Below are 13,695 nucleotides of genomic sequence, written 5' to 3' on the forward strand. Positions count from 1 at the left end.
TGCCTAAGAGTTTTGAGTTTCTCATGTGTAAAATGGAAATCAGAATAATGAATCTCTCAAGATTCTTAAAATAATTAAAAGACAATATTGCATAAAGGGGTCATTACTATTGTTATTGTTGCTGTTCTATTTTCTCACTATCTCAGATTAAAAACTAGGAGCTCTTTTAATTCCAGATTTATTTCCCAGATTAAAAACTTGGAGAGCTCTTTTATTTACAACTATTCCTTTGTCTCCCAAACCCAATCTCCACCATCCCCTACTGACTCTTCCCACGATCATTCATTCCTTCCCATTTGTTTCATCAGTTACATGACAGTGCCCATCACTTTTTGTAATTTCAATAAATGTGTAATTCTTTTTCTTGCTCCAGGCTTCTATTCACACTGATAGAACCTTCCCATGCTATCTGATTAATATACACAAAACACAATATTCCTATTACCATGTGTCATTCTTTATTGATTATAGGGTAAGGGCATCCTAATGGCAACACCCTGGTATTTGAGACTCTGGGTCTCTTGGTTCTGTATCACCCATTCAAACTCATTTCTCAGTAGCATCTAATGGAATTGGAGGAAAAACTTGGGAGGCACTGATGGTATTTGGTGAAAAAGACAAGCTTAGGTAGGGGCCTCAGGAAGTAGAGACCAGAGACACAGACATCAAATAAATATATCCACAGTAAATCACAATTATATAAAGGAGGGGTGAGTGGGGGTGAAAACTATGCTAGTATAGAGGTTCAGGCAAGGTTGCCTGAGGCAAAATAAGACCATTCACTTTATATTCCCAATACCCTGAACTTGGTTTATTCCCTTCCTTCCCTTGAAAATGCCCATTTTGGGATGCCTGGGTGGCTCCATCGGTTAAGCAGCTGCCTTTGACTCAGGTCACAATCCCAGGGTCCTAGAATCAAGTCCCATATCGGGATCCTTGCTCAGCAGGGAGCCTGCTGCTCCCTCTGCCTGCCACTTACCCTGTTTATGCTCTTCTCGTCTCCCTCTCAAATAAATAAATCTTTTTTTAAAAAAGAAAAATGTCTCATTCTTCTCCATACAAATCCAATTATCCTATTAGTCTTCCTCAGGCTGCAGTTTAAGTCCTACTCACAATATTAAGCTTTGCTAACTTTCTAGACTCTAAGGATTGTATTTTTTAAAAACAAATTAGCGCATTTTCTGTTCTCTGTTCCTTATCAACATTGACTATGTAATAGATTATGGGTTTTAGCGTCAGGTATGGCAAGTCTTGCCCTCACAACCTGATTATTGATGTTTTTAATCTAAAAAGGCTGTGTTCTTCACCTTTAGATTCCACACAGTGTAATGAAAAATGAGTATTTGTGTAACGAATAGCTGAGTGTTCAGTGGGTATGTATATCCAGATGTGTAGAAATCTATGCAACAAAACGTAGGGATCAGAAACATGGCTCTAATACCTTAAGCAACCTTCCTAATGCTTAAGATTAACCTAATCCCACTCCTGTTCATTTGCTTTAGGTTTTATGTGAGCTAAAATTTGATAATCTTTGCATTAACATTACAGAAAAACTGACTGCTTATTGTTCTGGAGGTTTGTCTACATTACCTAATGTTGACACAGGATTCATAATAACCCGAAAACTGAACTCGACTGTGAGATTCACTCATCCCTGTCATTTGCCTTCCAGATTATCTATTTAATGCCAAATTTCCACATAAAACTAAATATAAATCAACAAAATAAAGACCTTAAGTCTCAGCTCTTGGCATGCCTCTGAAAGAAATGTGATCTCCAACAAAGTTCTGTTGCTTTGTTGTTGTGTTTTTCTAGTTTTCAGAATTCTGCTTAGCATGCAACTTTAAAACAGCTAATTAGAACTAACAGGATTCAATGCAGGCAAGTGAAGTTTTCAAAGCAGATTAGGTTCAACTTTGGCACAAAATTCTGCCAGAGTAAATAGAATTAGTAGTTGTGTAGAGAGGTGTGTGAGAGCTATGTATGTCATGCTCTACTCAAATGCACTTGTTTCCTTTCGTCTGGGTTAAAAGTTGAAGCACACTACTACTCACATGAGAGAAATTCTAGCTGGTGCACAGTTATTTCTACTCTATTCCACTCCCACTCTCAGAGAGACTATATTCAAAATAATGATGCAATGATAGAAAGTTCATTGTCCACAGAATCCTCACAGGTGGTCATGAGATCATCAGCTGCTCAAAACACAGAAACTCCGCTTTTTCTAAATTTTTAGTATCTCGCTTCTACACTTTACGCACAGTATCCTTTCAATGACTATGACAAAATAATAACCTGCACAAGAGGCAAGCATTCTGGCCTGTATTGCACAGTCTTCCATTGACTTGTAAGTAAATTTGAACAGATTTCTTCATATCTCTAGCCTTCATATATTGTTGTACCAAATTTGTTCATTTGTTCAACAAATATTTGTTGGGTGACGACTAAGTACCAGGCGATATTCCAGAGAGTGGTTCTGTTAGCTATGCCAACAGCAAGGTGAGTGTTTCTAATAGAGATGAATGATCCTGCCTGGCAGACAGCATGGGGAGTAGAAAGAGGATTTGAGTAGTAAGACCAAATTAAATCTTGGCTTCAACAGTTACTTAGTGAGATCTGTTGCTACCACCTCTGAAAATAAATATTTTCATCTATAAAATAGCAAGAGTTCAGAAAGTACTTAATGATGCCCCCACATGCAGGCACTGTGCTCGGTGCCAGAAATGCAGTGTAGTCTCAAGCAGATAATGACTCTGCTGTGTTGGGGCTGAGTATGTCAAGCATGTTAAGCACACACCATTACTGCACCACTGACTCTTGTTAGTCTGTGTGGTGGTTTTAAAATGTGTCCCTAGAATCTCTGACACTTTTTCCTTCCAAAGGTAGAGCCTAATTCTCTTGTCCTTGAATATGTGCACAGGCTTAGTGACTTGTTTCTAATGAAGAGAATGTGGTGGAGGTGATGCCTGGAGGCTTCTAAGGGTAGGTCATAAAAAGGATAGCATCTGCCTGACTGTCTTCTGGATTGCATGTTCTGGGGAAGCTTGCTGCCATGTCATGAAAACACTAAAACAGCCTGTGGAGAGAAGCCACCAACTTGGCACCTACAATTGGTACCACCTTGCTAAGCATGTCAACAATCCACCTCTAAAACAGATCTCCCAGCCCTAGTCAAGCTATCACAGGAAGCCAACTCCAGTAAAAATTCTGCTGCACTCTCATGAGAGACCGAAGGCAAAACTGCACAGTTAAGCCACTCCTAAATTTTGGGCCCATGGGAACTGAAGGACAATATATGTTCACTGTTGTTGCCACTGAGTTTGGGGAGGCAATTTCTTATAGACCAATAGATAACTAATTAAGCCTATGATTAAAAAAAAACACATCTGGATGAAGATAAACAATTAGGGTTGAAGACCTTTTGAAGTTTCCCTTAGTTTATCTCCCATGTTGGGAAAAGAAAAATCAAGTAATTCTTTGCAGATTTCTAGTGTTTCTTTTCCTACAGGAGAAAATTCAAACTCTTCAGTCTAATGTTGAAAGCTCACACGATCAGAAGCAGTTTGGTCTCTCCTACTCTCCAGCACTGACACTCTCCATTGCCCAATCCAGTCTACCTATCCTCAGCTAATTTTTGATCACGACCTTCCTCAGTCTTGAAGGGCATAGCTCTTCTTGTTGCACATTCACTTGTTTTCCTTTCAAGGTTAATTTAAGTCCTGGGGTAATTCTTGATGACACTAATGCACAGCCATCTCTTCCTTTTTTAAAACTTCTAGTAGGTTTTATATAGTAGGTTTTCTCCAGAGTATTTGTACTGTTATTACATGTCACTATCAATCACTAAATATTTGAGTTACCACTATGTGTAAAGCACTGTGCTCAGAGCTATGTTTAACACTTTTACTTTAATTACATTTAACTTTTTTATTTTTTTAAAGCTATTATGGCATATAACTTGTGTGTGTGTGTGTGTGTGTGAGAGAGAGAGAGAGAGAGAGAGAGAGTTTCACTCCAGAATTAGATGATAAGCAACTTGAGGACAGAACATAGACCTATTCTTCACAGCCTAGGTACATCTTGTAGAGTATGAACCTCTACAAGCATCTTTGTACCATTTTAATACAAGGCAGTAATTTTCAAAATAACGAAACAACCTTTGACATTTTCTCATTCTCCTGATATTTATGAAGCTAGAAGCAAGTGATTCTATGGTAGTGTGTGAAGTATTTGTTGAAGTGGAACTAGATTTCCCTAGCCATGCAACTACATTCATGAAATCATCTTTGATAAACCCACGGACATACAAGCTCAGGAAATTATGAACATTCTCTTCCTTAGTTACCAATCTGATGGAACTCTCAGAGCAGAGGCATTCTCCTCAACTGTCCCAAATATGTGATCTCCAACGTAAGACATGAAAATGGTATGAGACTTCCAGCATACTGAGGTTTACAGTGAGAGATCCAGTGCTAAAATGAAGCAGGCAATGCTGGCAAAGTTTTCCCTGAAACTATTCAAAGAATTAAATCCACTCCCTGGTTGACTTTTACAGTGGGGGAAAAAAAAAAAGGAACTAATTTATAAGATAACTGAAAAGAAAGGAAAACGTAGCTCTCAAACTTGAAGTTGCATCAGGATCACCTGGGAGTTCTGTAGACTGGTCCTCACGACCCCACTCCAGGCAACACCTCAACCATTCACCATCCAGCTCATCGTCTCTGCCTCCCCTCCACCACCACGATGCCTGTTTAGAAAGCCCAGGGTAATTCACCTCTTTCAACATGTGTGTCTCTATGATTTGGATTAAGGTAGAGTGGTTGAGTGTATCAGTTTATAGATAGGAAACAGCCTGAGAAAAGGTACACTGAAATGTTCACAATAGTTATTTTTAGAAGGCAAGATTATGCAGGACTTCTGTTTTTTACCATATGCATACGTATATTATTTAATTTTTAAATAATAACCATGTATATCTATGACCAGGAAAAATATAAATATCGTATACTTACATACTTAAAGCTAATTTGCTAAAAAGTTCCAATGGCTTCTCATCCTCTCCAAAATAAAGTTCAATGCTTTTAGAATTGATCAAATAACCTCAGCTTCCCACTTGCAACAAAAATCCTCCTTTTCCAGACAAAACAAACTCCAAATTCCTGGCACATCTAACTCTGTCATGTCCTGTGTCCCCACTCATGTTGGTCACTGTCTGTGAGGAAGGCAAAGACACTAGTTGTCTAGCTGACAAACACCTCCTCATTATTTAAAACTCACGCTAAGATGTAGGACTCCCCTGTGAAGGAGGCTTTCCTGGTATCACAGCCAGTGCTATGGAAGCCGCACAGGAGCCCAAGGCAAAAGAAAAGTCGGTAATACTGAGCCTCACTTTATCTAAAATTTTAATAACATTTTGTTCATCACTGAATTTTAAAATTAATTTTTATATTTTAGAATATTGTACTGAAATATGATTGATCTTGATTACTGAGATTTTGTTAACCCCTCGAAGTCTGCCTTGAACTAGCACCAGCCCTGATGCCAGGTAAGGTTGTTGGACTCTTATCTCCTCTGCTGATTTCCTTTTGAGACTACATCCACTGTGGAATTTATCACATTGCATATTTATTTATCACAGATTCTGACACACTTATTAACCTCCTATGGATCTGACTGTTCTGAGAGCTCATGGCTTTCTTGATCAGTGCAGACATTACAGGTACCCTTTAGATATGTGATGGAGGCAAGAATAAATGTGAAACTATAATCAAGTCTTAATTTTTCTAAGCCTCAGTTTTCTTATCTGTCAAATAATATGATACTAGATTAGCTCAATGATCTCGATGATTGATGTTATGCCCTGTACTGATATATTATCAATAATATAAATCTAAAACATAATATCCAACACCAATACAGCTCTTACTATGTGTCAGACATTTATCTAAGTATTTAACAAGTATTAACTCATTCAATTTTTACAGTAACTCTGTGAAGTGAGTGCTATTGATCAGCTTCGATATATAAATGTGGACACTAAAGCTTGGGGCATCCAAGACTTATTCAAGGCTTGGTTTGAATCCAGGCAGTTTGAATCTGAAGTCTGTGCTCTAAGCCCTTACACTGCCTCTCACAATAATAATTTTACATGTAAGTATAAATATGTAAATGTATGACCCAAACCAAAAGATTTCATTTTTAAATAACCAAACTTTATTTTTCTTAATGTGAACGTATTATAAGTCATTCTAATTTGAATCCACCATGAAATTTTAACCAAGTCAAGACTAGCGAATATTGTATGCTGTGGTGTTTCTTCCATGAGGGCTGCTCTACTCTAAAAATACACACAGGTTCATTTACCAAAGCAAAAGACACAATGTGACCTACTCAAAGAGAATGAGAAAAGCTGAACAATGAGAGCAACATAAAATCACTAAGGTTTCCTAGGCTAGGTTTCCTGGGTGATACTCAGAAGAATGTTTAACTGTCCCTCGGGAAAACATACAGTCAACCAACCACAGAGCCAGACCCTCACCTGCGAGCTTGTGTCTGGGCTCTGGGCTCTCAGATAAGTGAAGGAAAATATGCTGAATTTTGTTAAATCTGGCTCTTGGCTTCAGGGGTATATTGGAAACAACCAATACTGGGGATATTGGGGACCTGAGCAAGTAAGATAACTGTACTTGAGAAAATTGTATAAATAATCAATTATTTATCTTTATCATATAGACCTGAGTATTAGAAGTCCCCACCTGAGAGTAAGAGAAGTGCCTCTGCACTTTATGAAGGGAAGAAGAGAGAGGGGGAGTGAAACAGATAAGACATGTGACCTCCAGAGATGATGTCAGTGGGGTGGTCACCTCTGGAAGCTAGTAAATCATCAGAAGTAGGGATGACGCAGAAAGGACAGGGGGAATAAAACCCAAAAGACAAGAAATTTTCCATTGCGCAATTAGTAGATATTCTTTACTCTTTCTCTCTCTTTCTTTCCTTTTTTTTTTTTTAATATTTTTTACTTCTTTGAGAGAGAAAGAATGCAGAGGGGAGTGGGTGGACAGAGGGAGACGGGGAGAAAATCTCAAGCAGATTCCCAGCTGACCAGGGAGCCCAGTGTGAGGCTTGATCCCACAATCCTGAGATCAGGACCTGAGCCAAAGCCAAGAGCCCTATGTTTAGCCAACTGAGCCACCCAGGTGCCCCTATTCTTCTACTTGTTAAATTAAGTTTTATTGTACTTCAAGGTATTTCCGGCTTTCTGTTGCAACTCTGTGTACTAAGCCTAACAAGGCATTAGTTGAGAAATCCTTTTGTCGTGTTATCTGGCATCAGGGTGTGCCCACTGGCATTGCCTGAGAGCATGGCAGAATTTCAGATTAGGAGCAGGGAGAGATGGGCAGCTACCAGCAGGAGCTGAGCTGCCCCTCTGTAGGAGTGTGCCCAGGCCATGCTCATGCTGCGTCCCTCCTGCTGGTTCCCTCCAGCGTGGTGCAGAATGCTAGGGGACACAGTCACAGTCTCCTCCATTTCTCTGAGTTTCACAGAGTCTATCTTCATGGTGCCATCCAAAACATCAGTCATGTTTCCAAAAGCAGTTGTTAACTACTGATCTGCTGATGAAAGATGATCATGATGATGATGATAAATGATAGGGCTTTGGCTGGGAAATTCAAAAGTTGCTCTAACATTTTCTGAAACTAAGGCAAGAAGCAGACTATAAATCTCACCCACACAAAAATCTTCTGTATATATTCACATGAGCTCTTAGGTATTTGTGAGGGAAATTCCCAGGTGGATCTACCTACCTGGGGAGGAAAGGGGGAGCTTTATACACCTTTTCTTGTCCCAATATTAACATTAGAGATATTGTTGATAGCACAGTCAGATTTACCTGGATGTGAGAAATAAACACCAAACCAAAAGGAAGCTAACTCCTTGTCCTTCACCTGTCACAGACTCCCATTGAGCTTTATTACGATGCATCTCTGGGTGAATTTGATAATCCAATCACCCCAATCTTTCAAACTGCCCTAAATTCTGAATGATATATTACATTCTTATTTTGTTCTCTCTGGTAGGAATCATGCTGTATCTGATATTAGTATGATGCTGTGACATGATTTCTGCTGTTAATGTGCTATCTGTCTAATGAGTGAGTCAAGATGAAAGCATAAAGCATTCAAAAACCACCATTAGCCTGTCCATCCACAAGAGAGATATAAAGGAGAAATAATTGGAGTTTTGAGTGATCAGGGAAGGCAAAAGGGTAAGCCTTAGATGTGAGCTTGTCTTTTGATAGACAAGGAAGACGAGACATGAGCATGTATATCGAAATGGGAACAAGCACAGGATATGTGGAAGACATTCAAACACTGACTCTTTAGGCAAAGGCCTCATACTGCAGAGCACGTTGAGCAGAAAGTTGAATGAATCTGATTATGAAGGTCTTGAAAGTAAGATAAAGGGGAGTTGAAACTTTATAGACCCAAAGAATATTTTAAGGGATTATTTGATCTGACACTATGGGAAGAATTAGAGACTGGGCTTTCAGAGTGTCCCCCACCCACAAAATAAAAAGCTATGGAAGAAACACAGGCGTAATACAATGAGATCTTGAACCAAGGGAGTACAGGAAGGACAGAAAGGAAGGGGTAACTCCAGGACACATTTCACAAGATAGATTCTGTCTTGAAGGCTCATGGTTATGGGAGGTGAAGAAGGAACAGGAGGAGTTCGGGATGATTCAGACGTTTCTAACCTGAGACTGCCTGGTGTTGCTGGCACATGTGAGAATGGAGAAATCGGATGGGGCAACACCTGGCAGGAGATGAATGATGATGAGTTCTGAGCCTCCCAGAACAAAACCTGCATTAATTTTGAGCCAATCAAAATAGAAAAGGAAATTATTTATTATGGGTGCCTCAGCTATTACTGTTAAATCATGAGCACCCTGGGCAGCGCGGTGTACCCCACAGCAGAACCCTGTCCTCACACATATGCTGTCCCTTCCCTGAAAACATGCCACAGGGAGTCAGAAGCAAGAGCAGGGCCAGAAAAAGCCTGGCTCCTCTAACTTTCACAACCCTCGAGTAAGATGCCTCATTGGCTTTTTCAACATAAAACCACACAACAGCTTCCTCCTAACAATTCAGGGACCACAGGTATAGCCCCACGCAGGAATCCCACGAGCCATCAATTAATCAATAACTTCAATCTTCCTTCTCCCATTTTTTTCCTAGAGTTGCTGACAAGTAGAAAAGCTGACTGAGTTCACTTTTACAGCCATGCTCCATCTATGGTAATGCGAACAAGTGGTATGAGGGAGGAAAAGGAGGGGCTCTAAACTGAAATGAGCTGGACCTTGGGATTGCCACTGCTGGCGGTCACAACCTGAACACAACTACTGTATCTGCTGGTAAAACTGGATTTAAAATTCAGGCTTGGGCACACAGTACCCATGTGAATATGGGTGAATTACTTAACATCTCTGTGCCTCTGTTTTGTCATCTCTAAAATTGGGACAATCATACTACATAGTTCATAGAGATGATGCATCCACTAAGGAAATATATGTGACATACTCAGCATAGTGTCTGACATGTACTAAGGTGTTCAAGAAATTGTCACCCCTATTATTACTTTTATCGCATCCCTGGAGACAAAAGACATGGAGGTCAGAAGACATGCTGGTCATGGCAACTGTGCATTTACCGAAGCTATGGAGTCCCACCCAGATGGGTAGTGTTCGGGATAAACCTGTGCTAGCACACATTTCGATATAATTCAATTGGCAGTTGGCTCATGCCTTCCAACAGCTCATTTTCAGACGTGACATGGGCTGGCTTTCTTCTCTTTGGAGGAGGTGAGGAATTAGGAAGTGATGGCCTCAAGATGATCAGAATGTAATCCAGGCTATGGCCATACTTACACAGTATCATTTCCATTGTGCTTTTAAGTATTTTCAACCACTTGAAAAATACTGTTTTTCATTAACTTCATAAAAAAAAAAAGTGACTCCTTATTTGGCAAGACAACAAGTTTTGGAGTCTACTTATCTCATTATGGCAGGGTTTTTTCTGTTCTTGAAAAGTAGTGAGCTCCGCAGTAATTAGGAACTGCTTGCCTGCACTTGGTGGGTATGCGCGTGTTGAAAGGAGACAAAGATAACACTACATTATGGCTGGGCTTAGTCTAAATGAGTTTTGGAGGGTTTGTTTTGTTTTGTTTGTCTTTGCTCCTAAGCATGATGTTTCGGCTTTAAACTCTGCCTCCTGACAAGTTACTGCATGTACAGATTATAAGAGGTTGGAACTATTTCAAATGTGGAGGCTTACCCCATTTCTTTTCTATGTGAACAAGAAGCATCCTGGCCCGTCTGCCAGGCTTGGGAAGCTTTCCTTACCTGAGACTTACTGTTTACAGAAGCTAGTTACCGAAGCTGTCTGTGGCAACACAGAAGGGCATGAGTGAAGGCAGAGGATGCCGAAAGTCAGTCTTATGCTCAGACGGGGCTCACCATAGCCAAGACTGCAGCAGCTTCCATCCTCAACCAAAGACTTCTCCAGACACCCATCAGTCAAGAAAACTATGGAGGGAGCCCTCTGAGTCACTCATCATATCTGTTCCGTATGATATACCAGCCTACACACCTGCCCAGCTATTCTGGGAGCAGGATGTGCCCACGGGATGACAACTCCTTTCTCATCATAGCTGAGTTTCAGCTGGGGTGTAGCCTGGAGTTTCTTCTTCATTTCTCTGTTGCCCAACTAGCACTGAAGCAGTCACTGTAGCCCAGAAAGGGTTGTAACTCTGTTAAACAGGACCTGATTTCCATGATACTACAACCACAGTGACTCTTGTAGAATTAGTCAGAGGGAGGCAGCATTCTCCACTGAATACTAATATTTAGGATAACTTTGATTCATACACCGGCCTGCACCTTTCCCCCCAGTATTTCCTCATTTCATGATAGAGACAGAGATGGGGTGTTCATATTCCTAATCTCTAACTTTTAGTCTGGCTTTTGTGAAACGTGAATAATTCAACACAAGAAATAAGTACTGACTCCTAGATGTAAAAAATGTGACTCCATAAGCTTAAAACTAGAGGCTAGAATGACTGCCTAGGTTCAAATCCTGACATCACCACTTATTAACTGAACTCTTGGTCAAGTTACTTACTCTCTCTGTGCACTGGTTTTCTCCACGATGAACTGAGTAACATTGCCATTACCTCCCAAAGCATCTGGCACATGTGAGATCAAGAAATACTGTTTCCATTTATTATTATGAACTCACTTTAATCTTTCACTATAATAGATATGAGAAACAAAGAAAAACAATAATTTTAAAAATCCCTGAATCCAAACTTTCATTTTGGACTTACTCCTTCTCTACCACAAGACAGGGTGGAAAAAGTAACCATATCCATACTAGTTTTAGATTCTCTAATTTGCTGTACAGACAGCTCCTTTAATTATAAAATACTTTATACTCGACTGATTATACAATGAGTTGATATTTTGGACACAATTTGTATGTTGGCTGTCTGGTAAAATATGAGACAAATCTCATATTTTACCAGACAGCCAACAGACAAATCTCATATTTTCCTCTCTTTTTTTTCTCCCAAATCTCTCTTTACCTCTTTCCAAAGGTAAAGGTAGTTTCCAAAACCCTTCTCTCTTATCCCACATGATTGAGTTTTGGCAAATTACATTCTCTCTGGGTCCCAATGTTCTCCTCTGTGAACTGTAAATAATAAACTATTTTTTAACTGAGTCTTATAAGGTCTGAGAGACTAGCAAAAACACTTCCAATGTCTGAACTTCCCTATGATTCTGTTCTCTCTTACCCACAAACATAAAGACAATCACCTCATAACTATTATGCGCATATGATCATACGTCCATCGTAAAAGGTTGTTATTCATCTCCTTCTGGACATTGTGATTTTGCAGAACTTTTAAAGATAAAGTCTCTGAGGCAATCATCACATGGTTTTTCCAATTTTTTTCTTCATAATTTAGTGGGACTGTAATAGCTCTCCAGGATTTTCTCCCGAATCTCTAAATCCCATCAGGTAGCACCAGTTAATTCTATTCACCCACACAACTTATATCTCTGTCTTATAAGAGGAACTTACTGGATAACTGAAAAATCCTTATAAATAAGAAATTGGTAGAAATAAGTTGTTGAAAGAAGCTAACAGATTCCTTTTGTCACTGTCGTTAGTGAATTGATAATTAGCATCTTAAACCAGAGTAGTTCAAAGAGTGTTTGTCCGTATGGGCTGAATGCATTATTTCTGAAGTCCATGCTACTTCAGATAGGCAAGAGCACATAATTTCAACAATACACAATGGACGTAATCTGTTATAAAGAACTAATATGCACACAATATGAAGAGAACAAAATTATGCTGCTTTTATAAACAACCTAATAAAATCTCATCAACAACAACTGCATAAGAACTTGAGCAAAAGTCCTTTAGAAATGGTTAGGTATTTTCAAATGTAAGGAATTATTTACTCTCGTACCAAGAGTTTAAATACTTTACACTAATTGAACTGATGTTCTCTTCCAAATTATTCTATTGTGTGTGAATCACGATTCCGCCATGGCTGTCATCTTACTTCTTAGGACTCGGTGACTGAAAAACACTTATTTTTAAAAGTCACTAGAGCTCATTATTCTCTTTACAAATAATTCAGTATAGTCTTCTTTTATATGGTAAATTACCATAATTTATCTGAAATACAATCTGATTTGCAGAAATTTGGTCTACAAGAAGCTTTTCAGAAAATGACTGCTTTGTGAAACTCAAGCATCTCACCTAACCCTCACTCGTCTACCAAGACAACTGGCTCCAAGGTTTAGGAACAAAAGCAGAAACACCACCAGTCAGATCATGGGGTTAAAAGGCTCACCCCCCTCAGTTCTGAGGCCTTCTCTGAGTCTTCCCTGCATCTCCATTCTGGATCCAAAAGAAAACAATGGCCTGAATTGGCACTGTGCCTACTTTTCAACTGGGTGTTGACAAAATAATGCAGCTAAAATAGCACTGACTGGAAAACAATGTTCTTTCAAATGAAATGTGTTGGTACATTTGCACCACTCATACCAGCCCTGAACAGAGATAAGGGATTTGTATAGTACTCTGCATTTCATGTGTTCAGGTGACCAAATACCAGCCTGTGGTTTCTGTCACAGTACAGAAGTAAAGGATGTTCTAGCTTGAGATTGCTGCTTGTTTGTGTTGTACATACCATAATGAGCTTTATAAGGTGAATAATAAATGAGTCAAATTTTTACAAAGATTAAAATGTATTGTGGCTCCTACATGCTTCATAATTTTTTTAGATAAATATTACAGGCTCACCTTTCTGATTCAAAAAGCTGGAGGAAAAAAACAGGCTAAGTATTTATTTATACAAATACTTCCAAGTGGAAACACTACTAAAATTTTAGAAAAAAACATTAAGGAGGTATCGAAATAAATTTTACCTAGAATCCCAAACTTAGGGGTGACACAGTCAGTTAAGTGTCCAACTCTTGATTTTGGCTAAGATCATGATCTCAGGGTCACGATCTTGAGCACCGTGTCAGGTTCCACACCCAGTGAGGAATCTGCTTGGGATTCTCTCTCCTTCTCCCTCTTCCCCACCCCACTGTGCACACACAAGCTCTCTCCCTTT

General features: G+C 39.4%; 1 protein-coding gene across 1 annotated transcript in view; it reads right to left on the reverse strand.

The window, feature by feature from the left end:
• ABCA12 (ATP binding cassette subfamily A member 12) overlaps positions 1-13,695 on the reverse strand; it is a 177,100-nt gene that overhangs the window by 146,864 nt on the left and 16,541 nt on the right. The gene's annotated exons all lie outside the window — the stretch shown is intronic.

This window comes from Lutra lutra, chromosome 3, assembly GCF_902655055.1.
Source record: "Lutra lutra chromosome 3, mLutLut1.2, whole genome shotgun sequence".
Taxonomy (NCBI): domain Eukaryota; kingdom Metazoa; phylum Chordata; class Mammalia; order Carnivora; family Mustelidae; genus Lutra; species Lutra lutra.